The sequence below is a fragment of the Mirounga leonina genome, unplaced genomic scaffold (genome assembly GCF_011800145.1).
Source record: "Mirounga leonina isolate KUSES-001 unplaced genomic scaffold, KU_Mleo_1.0 Mir_166, whole genome shotgun sequence".
Lineage (NCBI taxonomy): Eukaryota > Metazoa > Chordata > Mammalia > Carnivora > Phocidae > Mirounga > Mirounga leonina.
This window is the reverse complement of record NW_023270418.1, coordinates 17,512,558-17,536,408: the sequence shown is the minus strand read 5'-3', so window position 1 is coordinate 17,536,408 and position 23,851 is coordinate 17,512,558. Positions and strand designations below refer to the sequence as shown.

Sequence of the window (23,851 nt, the reverse complement as noted above, 5' to 3'; positions counted from 1 at the left end):
AAGTCTCTGTTATCTTTAAGTAACATTTTCCCTGTGCATGTGTCTTCAGATTTCCCTCTTTTATAAGGATATTTTATCACATTGGACTAGAGACTATTGTTACTCCAGTATGACCTGATCCTTAAAATAAAGTACATCTGCAACAACCCTGCTTCCAAAAAAAAAAAAAAAAAAAAAAAGGGCAGGTTCTGAAGCACTGGAGGTCAGGACTTCACCATAATGAATATTGCGGGAACACAATTCAACCTATAATGGAAGTATCCTCCCTGATTTTAGACATCTTTTTGAAGCTCCAGTGTAGGGAAACCTCAACAAGATAAAGGAATAGAAAATATCAGTGGCAGAATAAGAGATGTCTATGGGAAGTGACAATTAATAACAACATTTTTGAAGACTTTTGAAGATTGATTTATTTATTTATTTATTTATTTATTTATTTATTTATTTATTTATTTATTTGACAGAGAGAGAGACAGCGAGAGAGGGAACACAAGCGGGGGAGTGGGAGAGGGAGAAGCAGGCTTCCCGCAGGGCAGGGAGCCTGATGCGGGGCTCGATCCCAGGACCCTGGGATCATGACCTGAGCCGAAGGCAGATGCTTAACGACTGAGCCACCCAGGCGCCCCTGGAGACTATTTTTAAAGAAATTTTAGGTTCAAAGAAAAAAATAAGAGGAAGGTACAGAGACTTTCCATATGCCCTTGTCCCCCAGACATGCATAATCTTTCCCATTATAAACATCTGTCACCAGAGGTATAAATTTGTTATAATTGATGAACCTACAAGGACTTATCATTATCACCCAAAGTCCATAGTTTACTTCTTCACAGTTCAGCCTTGGTGTTGTGTATTTTGTGGGTTTGAACAAATGTATAATGACATGTATCCATTATTATAATATCATACAGAGTATTTTCACTGCTCTAAAAATCCTCTGTATTCCACCTGCTCATCCCTCCCACTCCTCACCCACTGGCACTTACTAACCTTTTTACTGTTTCCATAGTTTTGCCTTTTCCAGAATGTTATATAGCTGGAATCATACGGTGTGTAGTCTTTTCACATTGGATTCTTTCACTTAGTAATATGCATTTAAATTTCCCTTGTGTCTTTTCATGGCTTGAGAGCTCTCTCTCTCTCTCTCTCTCTCTCTCTCTCTTTTTTTAAGTAAACCCTATGTCCAACTCAAACCTATGACCCTGAGATTGAGTCACATGCTCTTCTGACTGAGCCTGCCAGTCCCCCTGTGAGAGCTCACTATTTTTTTTTTTTTTTAGTGCTGAATAACACCTCTTTTTCTGGATGTACCATAGTTTATTTACCCATTCATGTACTGAAGGACACCTTGGTTGTTTCCAAGTCTTGGCAACTATGAATAAACATCTTCATGCAGGTTTTATATGAATATAAGTTTTCAACTCCTTTGAGTAAATACTGATGAGGGAGCAGAAGGCTAGCTGAAGACAAAGCACAAACTGATACCCTGCAATTTCCTCCCCTTCCCCCCCACACACACCTGGATGGGATATGTGTGACATTCCTCCAGTAAACTTCCAATTATCTTAATGTCAATGCCTTGCTAGATGGAAAAACAACCTTAGCTTGACAATGGAAGGCCTCTGGGTATCCTGTGCATCTTTAACATATGAAAATCCTTTTGAAACTTCCCTTTTGCTTACTTCCCCCAACTCCCAAATATATAATCAGTCACCCCTCACAACCCTGAGGCAACAGCTCTTTCTGACCATGGGTCCTGTCCCCATGCTTTAATAAAACCACCATTTTGCACCAAAGACATCTCAAGAATTCTTTCTTGGTCATCAGCTCCAGACCTCACCCCACCAAACCTCACCTATAGTCCAAAACTACATCAATATCAACTAGTGTAATCACTGCATCGTAACATAAAAGTATGTTCAGTTTTATAAGTAACCACCGAACCGTCTTCCAAAGTGGTTACCATTTTGCTTTCTCACCAGCAGTGAATGAGTGTTCTTGTTCTACAATCTTGCCAGATTCAGTGTTGTCAGCATTCCAGATTTTGGGCGTTCTAATAGGTGTGTAGTGGTATTTCATTGTTGTTTTAATTTGCATTTTCCTGATGACATATGATTTGGAGCATTTTTTTCATATGCTTGTTATCTGTATATCTTCATGGTGAGGTGTCTGTTGAGGTCTTTGGCCCATTTTTAAATCATGTTTTAAATTTTCTTATTGCTTTTTAATAGTTGTTAGCATATTATGCATACATTCTATAGGGGCCCAGGCAGGCTGCCCCAAAATGGGCCACTTTGCATAAATATTATTATTATTATTATTTTTAAAGATTTTATTTATCTATTTGAGAGAGAGAGTGCACAAGCAGGAGGGAAGGGCAGAGGGAGAGGGGGAAACAGACTCCCCACTGAGCAGGGAGCCTGATGTGGGACTCGATCCCAGGACCCTGGGATCATGACCCAAGCTGAAGGCAGACACTTAGCCAACTGAGACACCCAGGTGCCCTGGCATAAAGATTATTTTGAGTTGAAAGTAACAAAAACCCAAACAGATACAGGAAAATCTTTGCCTCCCCCATGGCTGCCTAAATTTACACTGGAAAAGACAGCTTATAACAGGAAGAGAGCTATTAATAGAGATTCCCCTTTACCTAAGGAACTTATCTGAATAATAGGGCAAGCTTTGTTTCCCCAAACATCATCTCCTTTTGATGTAGGAAAGACATTATTAGGGTTTGAAGCTGAAGGACAAGAAAGAATTCTTGAGATGTCTTCGGTGCAAAAAAGTGATTTTATTAAAGTACGGGACAGGACCCATGGCTAGAAAGAGCTGCACCGGGGTCATGAGGAGTGGTCCATTATATACCCTCAAGTTGGGAGGGGGTTAGGGATAGCATATGTCTCTAAGGAATTTGGGAAGCAAGGTTTCCAGGACCATGAGAGGGCTAGCTACTGTTGAGAAAAGGTCATTTATTACCATCTAATAAAACCTTAGTTATGAGAGAACCTTCAGATGTATATTGGTGGGCCATATGCTTGGGGAATGATTACCAACACGTGTCTTGGCGGGGGGGTTTAGAAATAAAGGAAGTTTCCAAAGGAATTTTTATATGTTAAAGTAGACTTACAGGATACTGGGGGGTAGGGGTGGGGGACAACTCAGGCTAGGATTGCCTTTTGCCCTTAGCAAAGTATTAACATTGAGGCAGTTGAGTCCCTAGACGAATGTCACTCTGCCTGTTTCAAGTAATTGTCAGTGAGTTCTAGGGAGTAAGGAAATTTAATAATTTTTCTTCTGCCTTTGTTTCCCACATCAATTTCACCTTCTTGCTCCCCTTTGCATCTTCAGGCCCCCACTCTTCCCCTTAGCTCACATAAGCTTCATGTTGCTTCATTGCCTTTAGAATCTCATATCTATGTGGATTCCCATACACCTATTAAATTTGATTTTCTTCTGTTAATCTGTCTAATGTCAATTTGATTGTAAGCCCAGCTAGAAGGACCACAGGGCAGAGAAGGGTCTTTCTCCCTGACAACTCCGTTATCTATCAGGTAAGTCTTTTGCAAATATTTTCTCCCAGTCTGTGGCTTGTCTTCCCAATGCCTTAACATTGTCTTTTGCAGAGCAGTCTTTAATTTTAATAAGCCCAAAATCATCTTGATTTTCTTTTATGCTATCTCCTAGGAGTTTTTAATTTGCATTTTACATTTAGATCCATAATCTTTTTGAGTTAATTTTTGTGAAGGGTGTAACATCAGTATCTAGATTCCCTTTTTTTTTTTTTTTTTGCATGTGAAAATGTTAGTTTTCCAGCACTGTTTGTTGAGAACGCTAATTTTGCTCCACTGCATTGCTTGTGCTCCTTTGTCAAAGATTGGTTGACCATATTTATATGAGTATTTTTCTATTATGTTCCATTATCTATTTTTCTTTTATCTTTTCTTTCTTTTTTTGACAATTTCACATTGTCTTAATTATTGTAGCTTTATAGTAAGTCATGCAGTTGAGTAGTATCAGTTTCCAACTATGTGCTTCTCCTTCAATATTGTGTTGCCTATTCTGTTTTTTTGACTTTCCATATAAATTTTAGAATCAGTTTGTCTATATCCACAAAATAAGTTGCTGCTATTTTGATTCAGATTGCACTGAATCTATAGAACAAGCTGGGAAGAGTTGGCATTCTGACAACATTGAGTATGTCTATTCATGAAACTCTCCATTTATTTAGTTCTTCTTTGATTTTACTCATCAAAATTTTGTGGTATTCCTCACATAGATCTTGTACATATTTTGTGAGATTTATATCTATATATTTAATGTCCCTTGGATGCTAATGTAAATGATACTGTGTTTTTCATTTGAAATTCCATTTGTTCATTGCTGGTATACTGTGAAGTGATTGCCTTTTGTAAATTAACCTTGTGTCCTGCAACCTTTTTAGTGTTATGGAATGTTACAGAGTTGGCATATAATCCTCCCTCAGCCCTCCAGGTAATATTTGAAATTCAGGACAGGCATGCTATTACAAAGCTCATTTATAAAATTAATTAATATAAGCCCATTTAATTCAGGACTGGCATTTGAAACAAATTCTCCTCACTTTGATCCTATCATTCCTGATCTTGTGTGTGTTTATGTGTGTGTGTGTATGTGTGTAGCTTTTGCGGCTTAATCCTTTTTATTTCCCCCTTCCCATTTACATGGCTTTGCCTGTAGCACATTTTCTTTCTTGATGTTAGGTCTTTTATTTTTATTCTTCTGAAACCAGTCACCAAATCACACACCTTTCTCCTGAAAACCGAGATTCTCATTTAGTGAAATTCTCCAAGAAAAGAGAACTTTATTTACTTATTTTTTTTTATTTAACTCTATTTGTGAAACTGCTTTCCAGATTTCACTGATTCTATTCCTTTAGCCATAGTTTCATGTAACAGTTCTCAAAGTTCCTTAGACCTTCCCATGATTTGAAACCCTTAAATTTTTATAGCATGCTTGAGAAGATAAAAATGGCCTAAAGAATGATCACAATAGTCTTCACCGCTATGTCTTTCTTTGGAGTTGACCTTTTTCCTTCCATGGCTTAAGGCTAAAGGAGTCAAGGTTTTCCTACAAACCATTAAATGAAATTTGCTTTTACATGAAGGAATTTTCCTAAGCAACCTTCAAACTTTTTTCATTGTGGTAGTTTATGCCATGCATGACCATAAGTCTTATTTTGGTTGTTTATTGTAGAATTATAGTATATTTCCTTTTGTCATGTAACTGAAAAACATACTGCTCTCATCACTGTCTACATTGCTATATGATACAACATACCACCATGAACTTCATTTACTTAGTTTTCTGGAGGGCTCAGTGTATAATGCTTCACTAGTAAACAGATAGAAGAAGTCCTAAGAAACACAAGTAAATGATCTGAGGTAGACCATTTACCCCAAATTGCTCTCACTTATTATGCACATATAAATGTCCTTCTAAGAAACATGAAACTAAATATTTTGAATTATTACTAAAAATCTCAGTCACTTTTTTAGCACTCTATTGTAAATACTAATAAAGTTTCCAATGAAGTAAAATATTTATTTGTTAGTTTTTATATCCCCCAATTATATTAAAGCCTATTAGCCACATAGCACAACAACTTTGCTTCTTTTTTTTCCTTTTTTTTTAAAGATCTTATTTATTTATTTGTCAGAGAGAGAGAGAGCACAAGCAGGGGGGATGGCAGGCAGAGCAGGCAAGGGAGAAGAAGGCTCCTGGATAAGCCAGGAACCCAATGCAAGACTCAATCCCAGGACCCTGGGATCATGACCTGAGCCAAAGGCAGATGCTTAACCAACTAAGCCACCCAGGCATCCCACAATTGCCTTGCTTCTTATGCCATGGCCTATATTGTCATTCACAACTCTCACTAGGCTTAGAAGAGTTAAAATGTTTGAGTTCTGGGGGCGCCTGGGTGGCTCAGTTGGTTAAGCGACTGCCTTCGGCTCAGGTCATGATCCTGGAGTCCCGGGATCGAGTCCCGCATTGGGCTCCCTGCTCTGCAGGGAGTCTGCTTCTCCCTCTGACCCTCCCCCTTCTCATGTGCTCTCTCTCTCATTCTCTCTGTCTCAAATAAATAAATAAAATCTTAAAAAAAAAAGTTTGAGTTCTGGAACTATGAGCTTATATAGAGGCCACTTCTACAGCTAATTTCCCCCAGTCTCTGATAAAATCTTATTAAGCCTCTTAAGGTATCTCTATAAATTCCCCTGGGCCCTACTCTATGACATTTTCAGACTAAGTAGGGAAGGTGGTATGTTTGCTTTGAGTATTCTTTATTCTACATATTTAAGTTCTACTCTTCTCAAATATAAGTTGCTATTTCGATTGTGTGTCAAATTGTCATTTATTACATCTTCAATTCAATTCCATTTTATATCTCTTCCCTGGTCTGTAAAATTATTGCTTATGACACCACTTATATCTGGAAAGTTATTTCTACAGACATAACAGTGAGCAATCTAGAGTACAATTTAGTTGTTTTATTTGTGGTAGGGAGAAGGTGGATAGTCAACTCTGAATTTTATGCCCCATACAATTCCTAAAGGTGTTCATATCTGTTATTGTATTTGTAAAAATACAACCTTTCAGTATCAAATATATATATATAATATATATAAAGTAAGAATAATTTGCATAATTTAAAAAATTGTTTTCCAAAGTTGAGTTGATCTTATTTATTTTTAAGGAGTCTGAAAAAAATTAACCTCCAATTTAATTTAGATAAAAATATTTTACTTCAATGATCAGCAGTCATCTAAGCATCAGTTTCCCTTTTCCTAATAAACATTACATGTATCTTCTATAAAACATTTCATTCCTTCCTTCCAGCCTTTCACGGACTTAAATTTCATTTCTGGGTTTTTTAATATCATTTTCCATCACCACTATACCCCTAAACTTTGGGAAATAGCTTTTCTCCCATTTTAGCTTTCATAACTTACTTTGTAGAAAACTTTCAGGGGGTCTTGAGATGTTGTGGTTATTTTTGAGTTGTAGCTTCAAATATTCAGTTAATTTCAACCCACAAAAGTGTTGCAGGATCCTTAAGCACAACAGTCAAGAAAGAATCCTTGAAACCTTTTATGGTTTAACTTGGTAAGTTTATTTAAATAGCATGGGGACAGGCCCTGTGGGCAGAAAGTGAACTTTTACTGGATGAAGCTGGTGGTTTATACACTTAGTGCTCAAGGGGGAGGGATGGGCAGGGAGTATTAGATCATAAATGTTTCTTCGAATTTCTACTCGTAAAACTACTTTTGCAAGATTTCTCTGTGCTTATCATTCAGTTCGATATTAACTATAGGTGAGATTTATAGGCAGTCATAAGACCCTTTAAGAATGTAGCAACCAATGTTTATTTGATCCTTATTGAAACTATGCATGTTCTACGTCAGCCTTCTGGGCTGAAAGTGAATGTTTTCTGCTTCTATCCTTCATCAGAGGTAGAAGTAGAAAATATAGCTATTGGGTATACTGTGTGCTTCTTTTTCATCTTTTCCTTACAATGACGATATTTAAAGTGAATATCATGAACAAAAAAAAGGGTGGGGGAAGGGGGAAGGGACAAAGACAAGTCTGTCCTGAATAAGATAAATACAATTAGGTGTATTAATTCATGTGTTATATTAAGTAGTTTCCTAATTAAGTTCTAGAATGCTCATTTTTTAAAGAAAATTATCTAAGTCTAAGTGACAAGAACATTAGTCAAAAGCAAATGTGAAATGGTTTCTATTGGCAGGGATTCAGGAAAGAGATGCCAATGTTTCTTAACCTTGATTGTAACGAAAAAAAAAGATAAACAATCATTTACACAAAAATTTTAACAGAAGGAGTAGCATATTGTATGTGCCCAATCCTTATGGCATAAGCTAGAATTATTTGCCAAAATCATAAACTTTGAAAATCAAGCCTTTAGATAACAAGATATTCTTGGTGAGCTCTCCATAATATGTTTATGGCAGATCCCTTAATATAAAATGACATACTATGGTCACAAAATGAAAAGATGTCCCTGAGAATTAATATAAGAATAAATGCTGACTAGAAATGTTAGCTGAAAAATTAAGAATTTTAGAATTAAAAAATTATTTTAATCATAACTATGTAATGTCTGGAAAGCACAGAAAAGAAGAAGAAAAAAAAAGAAAAAAATACCATGGTTCCATATTCCACAGATAACAATTATTAACATTTTGGTACAGTTTAAGAGTTTTTTAATTTCATTATACTTTATATAAAATTCTAAGTCTTATTTTATTTTTTAAAGCACTAAAGCATAGGGACATCTGGGTGGCTCAGTCAGTCAGGTGTCTGATACTTGTTTTTGGCTCAGGTCATGATCATGTGGGGAGTGGGATGGGGCCCGCATAGGGCTCTGCACTCATTGTGGAGTTTACTTCAGATTTTCTCTCCCTTTCTCTCTCACTCACAATCTCTCTCTCTCTTTCCCTCAAATAAATAAAATCTTAAAAAAAAATAAAGCACTAAAGCACATTTTATTCTTTAAAAATGATGGATTTGGGATAAATTATGTTGAAGTATGCTTCTATATGAAAACTTGCCTCAACATTCTTCTATGGTTGGATACTTATGAAGTTTCCATTTTTTATTAATTATAAATTACCTCCTCAAACACAATTTGAATATAAATATACTTTTTCTAGATCTAGACTATTTTTATGAATAGTGTTTATGTGATGAAGTTAATAGCTAAAATCTCAGTTAGGTAATACCAAATTGTTTTCCCAAGTAGTTATACTAAATTTACCTTCCACTGTGATGCAAAACTTACATCAACTGAATATTTTTATTTTTATCTTTGATAATTTATATGAAAGAAATTGTATGACTGTTTTATTTTAGTATATGTTTCATTTTTGGTAAAATTTCTCATATTCTACTTTTTTCTCTATTTAATAATAGTTTTAAGAATAGCTTTTTAGAAATGCATGATCTCAAACTTTTTCTTATAATTACCCTCATTACTTTATATTTTTAAGTTTTTTTCTCCACTTATTTTTGTTATAAAGTATTCTGAACATATAGAAAATATATAGTATGCCACCCACCACTTGACTTTGTTAAACTTTAATGTTTTATTGTATTTATTGTGGGTTTTTTTTTCAACAAGAACATTTTTTACCTGAAGCATACTTCAGAATACATGGTTCTAAAAGATATATATAGAACAGTCCATCCAAAAAAAAAAAAAAAAAAATACACATTTTCTTCAAGTACATATAGAAGAATCTCCTGGTTAAATCACATAAAAAGAGACATAACAGGTATTACAAATTTAAGAAGACTAAAATCATACCAAGTATATTTTCCAATGACAATGGTACAAAACTAAAGATCAGTAATAAAACAAAGGTCAGAAATCTACAATGTAAATATTAAATATTTAATATGTAAATATTAAACAACACACTACTGCACAAACAATGGACCAAATAAGAAATAAAATGGCAAATCAAAATATGTCTCTAAACAAAAGAAAAACACAATATTCCAGAACCTATGAGATGGAGCAAAAAGATGTTAGAATGAAATTTATGCTATAAATGCATGTGTTAAGAAATAAAGTTCAGGGTGCATGGGTGGCTCAGTTGGTTAAATGACTGCCTTTGGCTCAGGTCATGATCCCAGGGTCCTGGGATTGAGTCCCACATTGGGCTCCCTGCTGGATGGGGGGCCTGTTTCTCCCTCTTCCACTGCTTATGCTCTCCTGCTCTCTCTTTCTGTCAAATAAATAAAATCTTCTTAAAAATTAAAAATAAGAAATAAAGTTCAAATATACAACTTAGAAAAACTAGAAATAGAAGAAACTTAGCTGAAATTTCCTAGAGGAAGGAAATAACAAAGAAAAATCAGAAATAAATAAATACAGACCAGAATAAACAGTAACATAACATTGAAAGTAATGACCAGTTTTTCAAAAAAAAAAAAAAAAAAAAAACCCACAAAAAAATTGGCAATGCTTTGACTACATTAATTAAGAAAAAAAGGAGAGAAGACTCAAAAGCCAAATTGAGAAATGGAAGAGAGAACAATATAACAGATAACCATCGAAATACATAATGTAGTAACAGGTTATGATAAGCAATTATATACTCACAAATCAGATAACTTAAAAAAAAACAGATAATTCTTAAAAATGCACAGGTTACCACAATTGAATCATGAATTTTGAATCCAAGAAATAAATCTTCTTAGACCAATAAGAAGAATCAAAGTTGAATTAAGAATAAAAAATCTCCCAGCACAGAAAAGCCCAAGACCACATGGTTTCATTGATGAATTCTACCAAACATTTAAAGAAATAATCAATGACAATCTTTATCAAAATCTTACAAATAATGGAATAGAGGGAATACATTCAAAATCATTCTATGAGGACAGTATTACCCTGATACCAAAGCAGGATAAAAACAATACAACAACAACAAAGCCTAGTTTATCCCATGTGAGTATTGCTACTCCGACTTTCTTTTGCCATCCATTTGTGTTTCTCTAGCCCCTCACTTTCAATCTGCAGATGTCTTTAGGTCTAAAATGAGTCTCTTGCAGGCATCATATAGATGGGGTCTTGGTTTTTGTTTGTTTGTTTGTTTTTTGTTTATTTTTTTTATCCATTCTGAAATCCTATGTCTTTTGTTTGGAGCATTTAGTCCATTTACATTCAGAGTTATGATTGATAGATCTGTATTTAGTGCCATTTTATTACTTGTTTTGTCATTTCTGGAGATTTTCTCTGGTCCTTTCTTGTCTTTGTTGCATTTGGTCTCCCCTATCACTCAAAGATATCCTGTCAATATTTCTTGCAGGGCAGGTGGAGTTAGTGGTCACAAACTCCTTTAGTTTTTGTTGGTCTGGGAAACTCTTTCTCTCTCCTTCTATTCTGAATGATAGCCTTGCTGGCTAGAGTATTCTTGGCTGCAGATTTTTCCTAGTCAGCATTTTGAATATATCATGCCACATTCTTCTGGCTTGAGAAGTTTCTGTTGAGAAATCTCCAGTTAGCCTTATGATCTTTACTTACTTACAAAGTAAGTTTTGTCTTGCTACTTTCAAGGTTGTTTCTTTATCACTATATTTTGCAAATTTAATTATAGTATGTCTTGGTGTTGAACTACTTTTGTTGAATTTGATGGGAGTTCTCTGTGCCTCCTGGATCTGGATGTCTGTTTCCTTCCCCAGATTAGGGAAGTTTTCTGCTGTTATTTCTTGAAATAAATTTTCTGCCCCCTTTCTCTCTCTTTTTCTTCTGGGACTTCTATAATATGAATGTTACTACATATCATGGAGTCACTGAGTTCCCTAAGTCTATTCTCATGTTGCATAGTTTTTCTTTTTCTCTTTGGTTCAGCTTCATTATTTTCCATTACTTTGTCCTTCAGGTCACTTATTCTTTCCTCTGCTTCTTCCAGCATTCTGTTCATTGCATCAAGCCTGTTTCCCACTCATTTATTGCATTTTTCATTTTTGACTGATTCTTTTTTATCTCTGTGGTAAGGGGGTCTTCCTGAAGCCTTCCATTCTTTTGTCAAGCTCAGTGAGTATCCTTATGATTGTTGCTTTAAATTCTCCATCAGACATGTTATATATATCTGTTTTGCTTAGATCTCTGGCTGTGTGTGGCCTTATCCTGTTCTTTCATTTGGGATGAATTCCTCCAACTTGGCATTTTGTCTAAGTCTGTCTTCTGTGTATTAGAAAAGCCAGTCATGTTTCCTTCTCCTCTCCTTACGAAGAAGATGTCATGTTGTGCATAGGGTCTGGTGCTTCAGGGAGTGTCTCTGGTGTGTGCTGCATATACTCTGCTATTGTGTTTTGGCTGCTCTATCCTTCAGGCCAGTCTGCAGAGATTCTCCTGCCTGCTGTGAGCAGTGTTTGGTCCCTGGCTTGAATGTGGCAAGTTTTCACTAGGTCTTCTGACACCAACTCCACCAGAACTGAGGTCCTGCAGAACTCTCTGATAGGGAGATGTAGTGTGGACAGAATTTGTGCTGGTCTACCACACTGGGACTGAGACAAACTTGACTGGGAAGAGCAGTCCCACCAGATCACAGGGGTTGGGGCTTGATGTAAGCAAGTTAGGCAACCAGTTTCTGCACTGAGCTGCTTCCTTCAGGTGGCTCTGTGTTTATGCTGAGGGGTGGGGGAAGGATATGGCACCAGCCAGCTCCTTTATTCCTAGAGAAGCATCTCTGTGAATGCTGCCTCCAGGGAAATGCTCTTAGAATAGTGAATAATCTACCCACTGTTTCTTGCAGACATTTTACAGATTTTGCTGTCTGTCCCTGGGTCATTTGCCTGCCTTCTCTCCAGCAGAACAGAGCCCTCCAGGCTGTATCCCAGCCAAACCCACTGAACTTCAGAACTCCAGGTTTTAACTTTTTTGATGGCTGCATAATATTCCATACACACACACACACACATATATATATACCACATCTTCTTTATCCATTCATCTGTTGATGGACATCTGGGCTCTTTCCACAGTTTGGTTATTGTGGACATTGTTGCTATAAACATTGGTGTACATGTGTGCCTTCAGATCACTACATTTATAACTTTGTGGTAAATACCCAGTAGTGCAATTGCTGGGTAGCTCTATTTTCAACTTTTTGAGGAACCTACAACTTTTGAGGTTCCCCTTTCTCCACATCCTCACCAACATCTGTCATTTCCTGACTTGTTAATTTTAGCCATTCTGACTGGTGTGAGGTGGTATCTCATTGAGGTTTTGATTTGGATTTCCCTGATGCCGAGCGATGTTGAGCACTTTTTCATGTGTCTGTTGGCCATTTGGATGTCTTCTTTGCAGAAATATCTGTTCATGTTTTCTGCCCATTTCTTGATTGGATTATTTGTTCTTTGGGTGTTGAGTTTGATAAGTTCTTTATAGATTTTGGATACTAGCCCTTTATCTGATATGTCATTTGCAAATATCTTCTCCCATTCTGTCAGTTGTCCTTTGGTTTTGTTGACTCTTCCCTTTGCTGTGCAAAAGCTTTTTATCCTGATGAAGTCCCAATAGCTCATTTTTGCCTTTGGAGACATGTCTAGCAAGATGTTGCTGTGGCCAAGGTCAAAGAGATTGCTGCCTGTGTTCACCTTAAGGATTTTAATGGATTCCTGTCTCATATTTAGGTCTTTCTTCAATTTTGAGTCTATTTTTGTGTATGGTGTAAGGAAATGACATCTCTCCGTTTGCAAAGACATGGATGGAACTAGATGGTATTATGCTAAGTGAAATAAGTCAATCAGAGAAAGACAAATATCATATTCTCACTGATATGAGGAATTTGAGAAATAAGGCAGAGGATCATAGGGCAAGGGAGGGAAAAATGAAACAAGATGCAACCAGAGAGGGAGACAAACCATAAGAGATTCTTAATGTCAGGAAACTGAGGTTTGCTGGAGGGAAAGGATGTGAGGGGGTTGGAATGGCTGGGTGATGAACAATGGGGAGAGTATGTGTTGTGGTGAGTGCTGGGTGTTGTGCAAGACTGATGAATCAGAGACCTGTACGCTTGAAACAAATAATACATTATATGTTAATAAAAAAAGTTAATTGACCTAAAACAAATAAACAACAAATAAACAAAACAACAATAACAAAAACACCAGGCTTTAAGCCCCACTGGTTACAAGACCTCACAAAATTCAGCCCCTCTCATTTTTGAGCCAATAGTTTTGGGGAAATGTTTTCCTTGTGCATTCCCCTGTGCACTCCTCTCTCTCTTACCCTTCTTTATGACCATAGCTCCTTCCCCTCCACAGAACTCACAATCCCTTTCTCCCCTAAACCAGTCTCTGTACTTCCTACCTTCTTCAATGTGGCCTCTTCCTTCCCTTAAGTTGTGGAGTTTATCCTCTCAGTCTTCAGGCTGATTTCTGGGGTATTTCTGATAATTTGATAGTTATCTAGTTGTGTTCATGGGACCAAAGGAGCCTAAGGTCCTTTACTCCTCTGCCATATTTGATCCTTCCCTCCCTCATTACTTTTAAATTTAAGCCAGTTTCTTCTAGAGATTTCATAATTACTCAAATATTTCTACATTTCACAGGTTTTTTAGTTTTTTATTTACCTCTTTAATCTATTTAGAATTGATTTCTGATAAGATATAATGTCTCAATTTTTTAAATAAACATTTATTGAAAAACTGTCTTCCCTATATATCTGAAATATTTTTAAAACCTATCACATTAATTTTTTATATAATATGATAATATGATTTTATAATAGATTTGAAACAAATCTATTATATAAAATTTGAATATTATATAAGATTATATATATTATATAAGATTTGAAACAAATCTATTCACTTACTTCCTATTATTTTATGCCAGTATTTCTTTTAAATTATCTAGTTTTATAAATTTTGATAATGTTAGAGCTGATCTATCCTACATCCTTACCTCTAGTCAAAATAGTATTTCTTTCATTTCTTTTTCTTTAACTACTATGTCATATATGTACTGTTGGTGAATATGGATAAATTTTATAGTTAATTTTTGTGTTTCTCCCATAGCCATGCCCCAGATATAAGGATATTTTACATAAAAAATATGTTAGAATTTCATAATTAGTTGAAATGTATCCTGGTATCTGCAGTCTTCTTACTCATGAACATTTATAATTTTTATTTTATCTGTATTGTACATTATTAAGAAAACAGTGGAGCGGGGCGCCTGGGTGGCTCAGTCGTTAAGCGTCTGCCTTCCGCTCAGGTCATGATCCCGGGGTCCTGGGATCGAGCCCCGCATCGGGCTCCCTGCTCGGCGGGGAGCCTGCTTCTCCCTCTCCCACTCCCCCTGCTTGTGTTCCCTCTCTCGCTGTCTCTCTCTCTGCCAAATGGATAAATAAAATCTTTAAAAAAAAAAAAAAAGAAAACAGTGGAGCAATAAAAATAGCATCATTTTATGTCCTACTGTTCTTTTATAGTTGCATAGTTGTCCATATAATTTATTCAACTATGCTCCATTTGATCGTCATTGATTACATTTTCATTTCTTTTTAAATGTCAGATTTTGCAAAATATAAGTATGATTTTTATTATAATACACATATATTTCTCATACATCTTTACACTTTTTAAAAATGTCATTATTCTGGAAAGATTCTTAGAATAAAGAGGGTTGTTAAAAAAAGAAAAAGAGGGTCGTTGAGTCAAAGGATATGGATATTTAAACAATTCTAATTGGTTGTTTTTTTTAATTTTATTTATTTTTTTATTATTTATTTTATTGACCTTCTATATTTCCTTTCTTTTTACTTGCTCAGTAAATATTTATTGATTGCCTGTCACTTACTACTCACTAATTTATACATGAATGGTGAATAAACAGATGTGGTCTTCTTGGAGCTTAATTTAGTTGAGAAAGACAGATAATGTATAAGTAAAGACATAAATAAGATGATTTTAGTTAGAAAAAATATTGTAAAGAAAATACATTTGATGAGACTGAGAGAGGGTGAGCTACTTGGGCTGCCTTAGGCAATAGTCAGGTACTGAAGAGGTGACTTTGATCCTACTCCTTAAAAAAACCAGGCAAACTGGTCCAAGTCAAGGAAAGAGAATATTAAAAGGCACTATTAAAAACTAGATTTTCATAACAGAACATAACCTCAAATTCCAGTGTAGAGACTTATTAATACTCTGGTTTCTCTTCAGATCGCATAAATCTTTCACCTTTTACTAATTAGAGATTTTTTTTTAAAAGATTTTATTTATTCATAAGAGACAGAGAGAGAGAGAGGCAGAGGGAGAAGCAGGCTCCCCGCTGAGCAGGGAGCCTGATGTGGGACTTGATCCCAGGACCCTGGGATCATGACCTGAGCCGAAGGCAGATGCTTAACCACCTGAGCCACCCAGGCGCCCACTAATTAGAGATTTTTATTAGTGATTACAAGCTGGGTCTCTGGAATCAGCTGGTCATTAGATTTAATTGTTAACTTCTGATCTTCAGTTTCTTTATTTCCTAAATGGTAGAAATAGTTTATATCTGACTCACTACACAAATTAGGTACAGAATATATAAAATGTGTAGTAAAAAGTCTGTTTTCATTCAGTAACAATTATTATTATTATTTTATTGTTGTTAAGTAAACAGACACACATTATTTTGACTGGGGATTTATATTTAGAGAATATGGACTGGATTGACATCGCACTCTACCTTATAATAGCTGTATGGCCAACTTAACTTGTTAAGCTCCAGTTTATTTCATTTACAAAAATTAGTTTTATCTATCTTCCTTTATTTCTGGAGCCTTGCTTGGTACCAAATTTCTTCCTACTCTAAGGTTCAGCCTTTCTGAGCACATTAATTAATTCATAAATTACTCATTGAGTTCTTATGCTTTGCCATAAGATCTCCAACATCAAAAATCTCTGCTTAGAATCTCCTCAATCCTTGTCTATAGCATAGTGCTAGAATATTTCCTTCTTACTCTCTGTGTCCTATCCACTAACCAGAATTTCTGCCGCTGACAATATCAAGATAATCTATGTTGCCAAAAACTTGTCTTATATCCAGCTCTGGAAATTTCTAGACCTGTTCATTTGCCCACCAAGCTACCATATTAACCCCTATGAAGACAAAAATATAATGCGTAAATATGTTATCTGCTGCAACTACTGAACAAATGAGATGAAAATAGGTTTTGCTTTTCTTTGTAGATCTAGAAGTTATTTATAGTATGAGTTTTGATATCACTGTTTCTTTTTAAATATGTACTCTTGAATAAAACCTTTTTAAAATAAGAACTACAATGAAATTATAAGGAAAGGTATAAAGAAATGAACTTTAGCTAAAATAAGTCTTATTTGTAAGATTACTGTATGAAATTCCCTATCTGCAATTATTGTTTCAATTTTTCTTGCATGAAAGATTTTCAGAAAAAAATACATTAATTATTTGAGACAATTTAATAATAATAACAGGATGTGGTGGTAAAAAGTCACATGTTAATGGCTGAAAGGGATTTTAGTCCAGTAAAGGAAGAATAGGATATAAGCTTATCAATTGAGATATCACCCATAAGTAAATGAGGCCAATTGCCACAGATGGCTTCATTTTCAACTGACAATTCGGTAATCAACAAGGGACAGACAAGAGAAACCTATGACACGAGAATATAAACCATTTCAATAAATTATAAAAATAACTTTTGACTGACAGTTATTTTTATATTTAATGTAACATTACCTTTTTTCTCAGGGGAAATCAACGACATTGGTAGAGATCTTTCTTCCAGTTTAGTTCTCAGCTTAAACCTTAGGGTAAATAACTTTTGGAAACTATGCCTCCCAGAAGGTAAAACTAGATGAAACTTGGTAAAACTCTAATTAATAAAAACAAGGAGAGAGAGAATTTACCTGTTTTTCCAAAGCCCCCAGTGATTTCTATTTGTTCAATGCAGATCAACTTTTTCCCAATTTCATGGTATGAATGGGTGACCAACATTCGTGACACCCACAATGCAATTATGACTTCTCATGGATAATTATTTTAGTCTAGTTCTCAAGTGAATGGCAAACTTTGGGTCTTTGACATGTCTTAAGTATAGATCCATTGTGCCCGAGATCCCAATTCTTGTTTGCTTACATTTGCATCATATTTTAATCCCAGTTTCCATGCATTGCAGTTATGTTCCAAACTCAGAATTTGGTAATAAATTGGAATTATTGATGCTTAAGCAATGAAAATGTACTTATTTCTTCATCATATTCTTGAACTATTAGATATCTTTAGTCCTAAATGGGACAGGATGTATTAGAATCGTTCTAATTTTTTTTTCTTGAAAATATAAAAATCAAGCCAATTCTGAAATTAATACAGTGATATTTGGATCATTCTATGTCAATGCAGAAAACTCATTGTTCTTTAAGGAAACAAAAGAGATGAGAGAGAATAATGGGACAAAAGGAGAAATGAGGCAAAAGGACACAGGCTCCAGTTAAATACTGTGTATGCATAGTTATGGAAACATGTCCTATGAATAGCTAATAAAAAAATAAAAGACTTTAAAAACACCACTGATGGGTTGCCTGGGTGGCTCAGTGGGTTAAATGTCCACCTTCAGCTCAGGTCATGATCTCAGGGTCCTGAGATCGAGTCCCACATCGGGCTCCCTGCTCAGCGGGGAGCCTGTTTCTTCCTCTCCGTTTGCCTGCTACTTTCCCGGCTGTGCTCTCTCTCTCTCTCTCTAATAAATAAATAAATAAAATCTTTAAAAAACACCACTGAGGTTGGAACAATGAGAGACACCTCTGCCCAAGGATCTCCAATGTATCTGAAGGTGTGCCCAAGGACATTTTAAGGGCATATGGTTCTACTGCCAAGTTTTGCTCTGGGGCCTCAAGTTAAAATGCCTATAACTGAGTTTTAGCTATTGAGAAATCCACTGCTGGACAATTTACTAGCAAAGAAGAGATATACAGATTATTCTGAAAGACAGAAAAGACTTAAAAAAAAAAAAACATTAGTAAAACACCAGCTGGCAGAGAAGATAGAGGGGCAAAAAGGGGAAAAGACAGGTGATGTAGACAGATGGAGAAACCAGGATGGAAAATGGTATTAATACATGTATGTCAGGGGCACAAATCCTGTAATTTATGAGCAGATCCTGCAAGTTAGGTATAGAAGGTATTAAAATTATTACAATGCAGTAAAGATTATATTGCTGAGTAACTGATAGTGTGAAGAGAAGCAGGCAGATATTAGCAAATATAGGAAATGTAGATATAAACAGGATGGAATAAAATTAGATAAAAATAAGAATAGAATGATGCATAAGTTTTATGTTTCCTTACTAGAAGGACCATATCTAAAACAGGATAAATAAAACTTGATGCATGGAGATTGTTTTCTAGGCAACAGCATTTAGATAAATAAGTCCTATCCCATTTAGATAGGACTGCATATTTTGTTAGAACTGAGATTAAATCAGTTTTAAACCTATGAAGGGACAGTTCTGTTGGGCTTAAAACTTACCTGAATGTATAGACAGTGTCACTATGAAAACCAATTTATGAGCCCCTCGGTTTCAGGGCAGTGCTAAAAATAACACTGTCCATGTCCACAAGAAACTGACCATTCAAATATTTACTGAGTTATTACAACAGAACTGACATGGGCTGGGTACTGAGGATTGAATTAGAAAAAGGTGTGGTCTCTATTCTCAGGCAGCAACAGTATAGTGAAGGAGAAATAAATTAAACGATTCCACAAATCAGTGTACTTTACATGTTGTGATAAAATCTATGCAAAAATAATACAAATTATCATGTGAATCTATAACAAGGGAGGATACTTCAAGATAGGATGTGCTAGTGCTAGATTTTGGGACCAGAAGGAAGGCTGCCCTGAAACATGTACTTTTATCCAAGATCTAAAGGAGAAGTAGGGATCCTCTAGGAGTGGGGGGAAGAAGTGGTAAGATGATGGGGGTTGGGGGAAAGCAAAGCAAAGGCCTAGAGGTGAAGGGTCTGTCTTGGAGGATCAGAAAGAAGTCAGTAGGTTGGGATTGATGGAGTGAATGGATGTAGTGTCTAAGAGAAGACTGGAATAGGCAGAAGTAGATCATGAAGACTTTTGTAGGCCATGTTTCAACAATTGAGGCAATGACATGTTTACAAATTATAATGCAAATTAAAAAAGAATATTCAAAAATAAAAATAAAAAAGAATGTTCATAAAGGCACTGGCAGAGTGTCCTCAGGAAGGACAGCACAAGGAGAGATCATTCTTACTGGGGGAGTAAGAATTGAAGTCTTCTTGGGGGAGTTCACATCTGTGCAGAGCCTTGATAGAGGAATAGCATTTTAATTGAAGAACTGAGATGAGATCGACAGGGGGAAAAAACAATTGTGTAAAAGCACAGAGGAGGATATAACGTGGATGATGAATAAAGAATCTATTTGAAAGTATATAATTGGAGACATGCCTGAAATTATAGATTGGAACCAAATTATGGAGGACAATGCTGGTTACATGAAAAAATTTTTATTTTTCTTACTCTGTAAGTAGTGAGAAATCTATCATACTACTTAGAGGATGGGCTTTGGGTTTGAGTTTCAGGTTTGTCACTTACCAGTTGTGTGAATTTGGGCAATTTAACATGTCTCTGCCTGTTTTTTCAAATTCAGCATCTTTGGGATGATACAAGGTTAAATAAAGATTCATACGATGAAATATATAAAGGCTTAGTTCAATGGTTTATATATAAAAGCTTAATGAATGGTATATACTTTTACTGTTAATATTAATAAAATAATTCACATTGGCCTGGAGGATACTTCGAGATAGGATACTTGGTACAGAGATCCTTGGGCTAGGGGTTGAGGCCATTGTAGAAATTAAGATATGCAGTGATGAGAATTTGAACTAAGAAGGGTGTTTGCAGCAGAAAGGATGGAAATGATGCCATACGAACAACACGTAGAAAAATGAAATATGGCTATGAACCACTTAACAGCTTAAGGGCAAAATGCAAAAGTCAGAAATGACTGAGGTTAGGTGGGTGAGTTAGGGACATGGTGTTCGCCATGCATTGAAATCAGAGCATCAAGAGAAAAAAAAAACTTTCTGGGGAATCAGTGTGTGAGTGTGAATATCATTCCCTGACTAGTGAAATGAGACATGTCTGATAAGAGACAATATATATTACCCATGACTCAAATTTAATTCACTCATTTATCTCTTTAAGAACTGTCCAAAATAAAAACATTCTGGTTAAAATTTACCTCATGATTTCTTGGAATCTGCTCATGTAATAGCTTGATCACACACACACACACACACACACACTGATGTGTTTAAGTAGAATGTGATGTTCTGTACCTATCTTTTCATTTTTTGTGAAGTACAGTGCATGAAAAAAATGTATGAAACACAGATGTACCACTTAACATAAAGAGGTAATCATATCTAAGACAGGTAATCATATCTAAGACAAAGAATATTACTAATATCTCAGAAGCCTCTCTCCATGCCCCTCTTCTTCTTCCATATCCTTAATTTTTTATTAATTACTTTCCTCCCCTAGTTGTTAACTATTCACCCTTAGACCCATTCTTTTAGTTTTGCCTATTTTTAATGTTTATGCAAATGATATCAATGATGTTATGGATTCTCTTTTGTCTGTCTTCTTTTCTTCAAACTTTGTTTTTTATAAGATTTATCTTTTGGGTTGTTTATGGTTGTAGCTATACAAGTATTTGTTTGTTAATTATATTATTCAAAGGTATTTGCATTGTTTCTATTCATGGGCTATTATAAATAATATGGTTTGAATATTCTTATTTATGCCTCATGGTGCAAAAATGCATTCATTTCTATAGGGTAACCATATTGTAATAGAACTGGAAGAGTATGGCATAAATATATTTTTAACTTTTACTAGACAATGGCAAACTATTTCCCTCAAATAATTAGGACAATTACACTCCCATCAGCCATGGATGAGTGTTCCTGTTGTTACATATCATAACCTACCTTTGGCATTGTTATTTAATAAGTGAGTAGTGGTATATCATTGTGACTTTGACTTTTATGAGAACTTTCTGCTTATCTTTATTTTTTTAATTTTTTTTAAAGATTTTATTTATTTATTTGACAGAGAGAGACAAAGCGAGAGAAAGAACACAAGCAGGGGGGAGTGGGAGAGGGAGAAGCAGGCTTCCTGCTGAGCAGGGAGCCCGATGCGGGGCTCGATCCCAGGACCCCGGGATCATGACCCTAGCAGGAGGCAGACGCTCAACGACTGAGCCACCCAGGCACCCCTTTGCTTATTTTTATTGACCATTTGTAGTTTTCTTGGTAAGTGTCTTAGTCTGCTGCCCAGTTTTCTACGGTTTTCCATCTTTTCCCTGATGGATAAACAAAAAAGAAATTATTTATGTAATATTGTTATGATTTCTTTATTAGCTACATATGTTATAACTATCTTCTTCTCCTAGTCTTAAAAGAAATTATAATAATTCTAATGGTGCCATTTGGAGAGATAATTCTTAATATTTAATCAAATTTATCAAACTTTTCTTTATGGATAGTACTTACTTGTCCTACTTAATAAAGATATTTTTTAATATTATAAAAGCTAATATCTGTATCTTTCACATTTAGGTTTACTTATAGAGCCATATCATCTGAAATTAGTGATGGAAGTATGACTTAGTTCTCCTTTATGAAATAAAGTAGCTCCATTCTATTTCTAATTGCTATAAGATTTTTTCCTATTTATTATGTATGTTCATAATTTTTTTCTTTATTCTGTTAATGTGGTGATTCTATACACTGCTTCCCTAATATTAAATAAAACATATGTTCCTGTGATAACCCCAACTTGGTCCTGATGCATTTTCTTTTATGTTGTATCATATTTACTTAGTGATATTTTAGTTAGGAATTTTGCATCTAATTTTGTGAGTGACATTACAATGTAATTTCTATGTTTTAGAGTCTTTGTTGGGTTTTAGGATTAAGGTTATGCTGGCTCATAAACGATGGGAGAAGATATCTGGTTGTTATCTTTTCTGGGAGAATCTGTAAGATCAGTATTCCTGACATTACTTATTCCTTAAATATTAGAAAGAATGCAACAATGAAACTACCTGAGTTTTTGCTGTGGCAAGATTTTCAGTTGCAGATAATTATAAAAATACTTATAGGACTATTTTCATATACATATATTTTATTGCAGTAAAATGTTATAAAAATTGCCATAGTAATCAGTTCAAGTGTACAATTCAGTGACATTAATCACATTCACAATGTTCTGCAACATCAACACTATTTCCAAAACTTTTTCATCAGTCCGAACAGGAACTCTGTAACCATTAAGCAATGACTTTCTTTTCTCCCCTCCCTCCTAGTCCCTGGTAACTTCTAATCTATTTTATGTCTCTATGAATCACCCATTCTAGATATTTCATATAACTGAGATTATGTAATATTTTTCCCTTTGGTATCTGGCCTAATTCCCTCCCACACCCTACCCCCTTTTAGTCATGGACAATGAATTATTTTCACTTTTATGTATTTATTTGCACAAATTTGCACAAACATGACTTCATTCACCAACACAAAACATACAACCAGGACACATACAAGAGGTGTAAGAGGCAATAAATAGAACTGTGGGGCCAGCTTGCTTTGGTCCATGGTGGGTCTATCCCTGAGCACCTGTCCCTGGCCCTTAACCAACAGCCGGAGCCAGGAGGGGCAGAGTCTGGGCAACTGGTATAACAGGCTAGACGTGCAGCCAAATGTCCCCTCCAAACAACCCCCAGGGCCCTGCAGGGCATAAAGTCAGACTGGGCCAGACTCCGCAGACCCTAGCTGTCAATGTCTGAGAGCACGGTTTCTTACCTTGTCTGAACTTTCAGGGAGCACGTGATGCCATCTTGCACCAGGGGCTTCCTCTTGATGGCATGCAGGCTTTGGCTGCAACTCTGAGGCTTCTTTTGGCCAGGCTGGTGGCTGGTTGCTGGTGGACTGCCTCTGTATCCGACCAACACTCATCCTCCAGGTCATTGTCCTGAAAACCTTCTGCCCAGGACCCGATGGTTAGCCTGATTTTGGTTTTCTCCAGTTTTATTTTGATGGTTAATGTGTAGATTTCTTTGCAGTCACCCTACATGGCATCATAAAATTGAAACAGTGGACTGATACTATCTGTACATTTTGGAAAATTCTCAGATGCTACCTCCTATTAATTATTTCTGTCTCATTAATATGCTTCTCCACGTCTGAGACTCCAATTAAGCATATGTCACAGCTTCTCCTATATC

General features: G+C 35.7%; 1 pseudogene; it reads right to left on the bottom strand.

Moving 5' to 3' along the window:
• The window catches only part of LOC118016266, an 85,948-nt pseudogene extending 62,354 nt beyond the window's left edge, over nt 1–23,594 (bottom strand).
• Between the last annotated feature and the right edge of the window lie 257 nt (nt 23,595–23,851).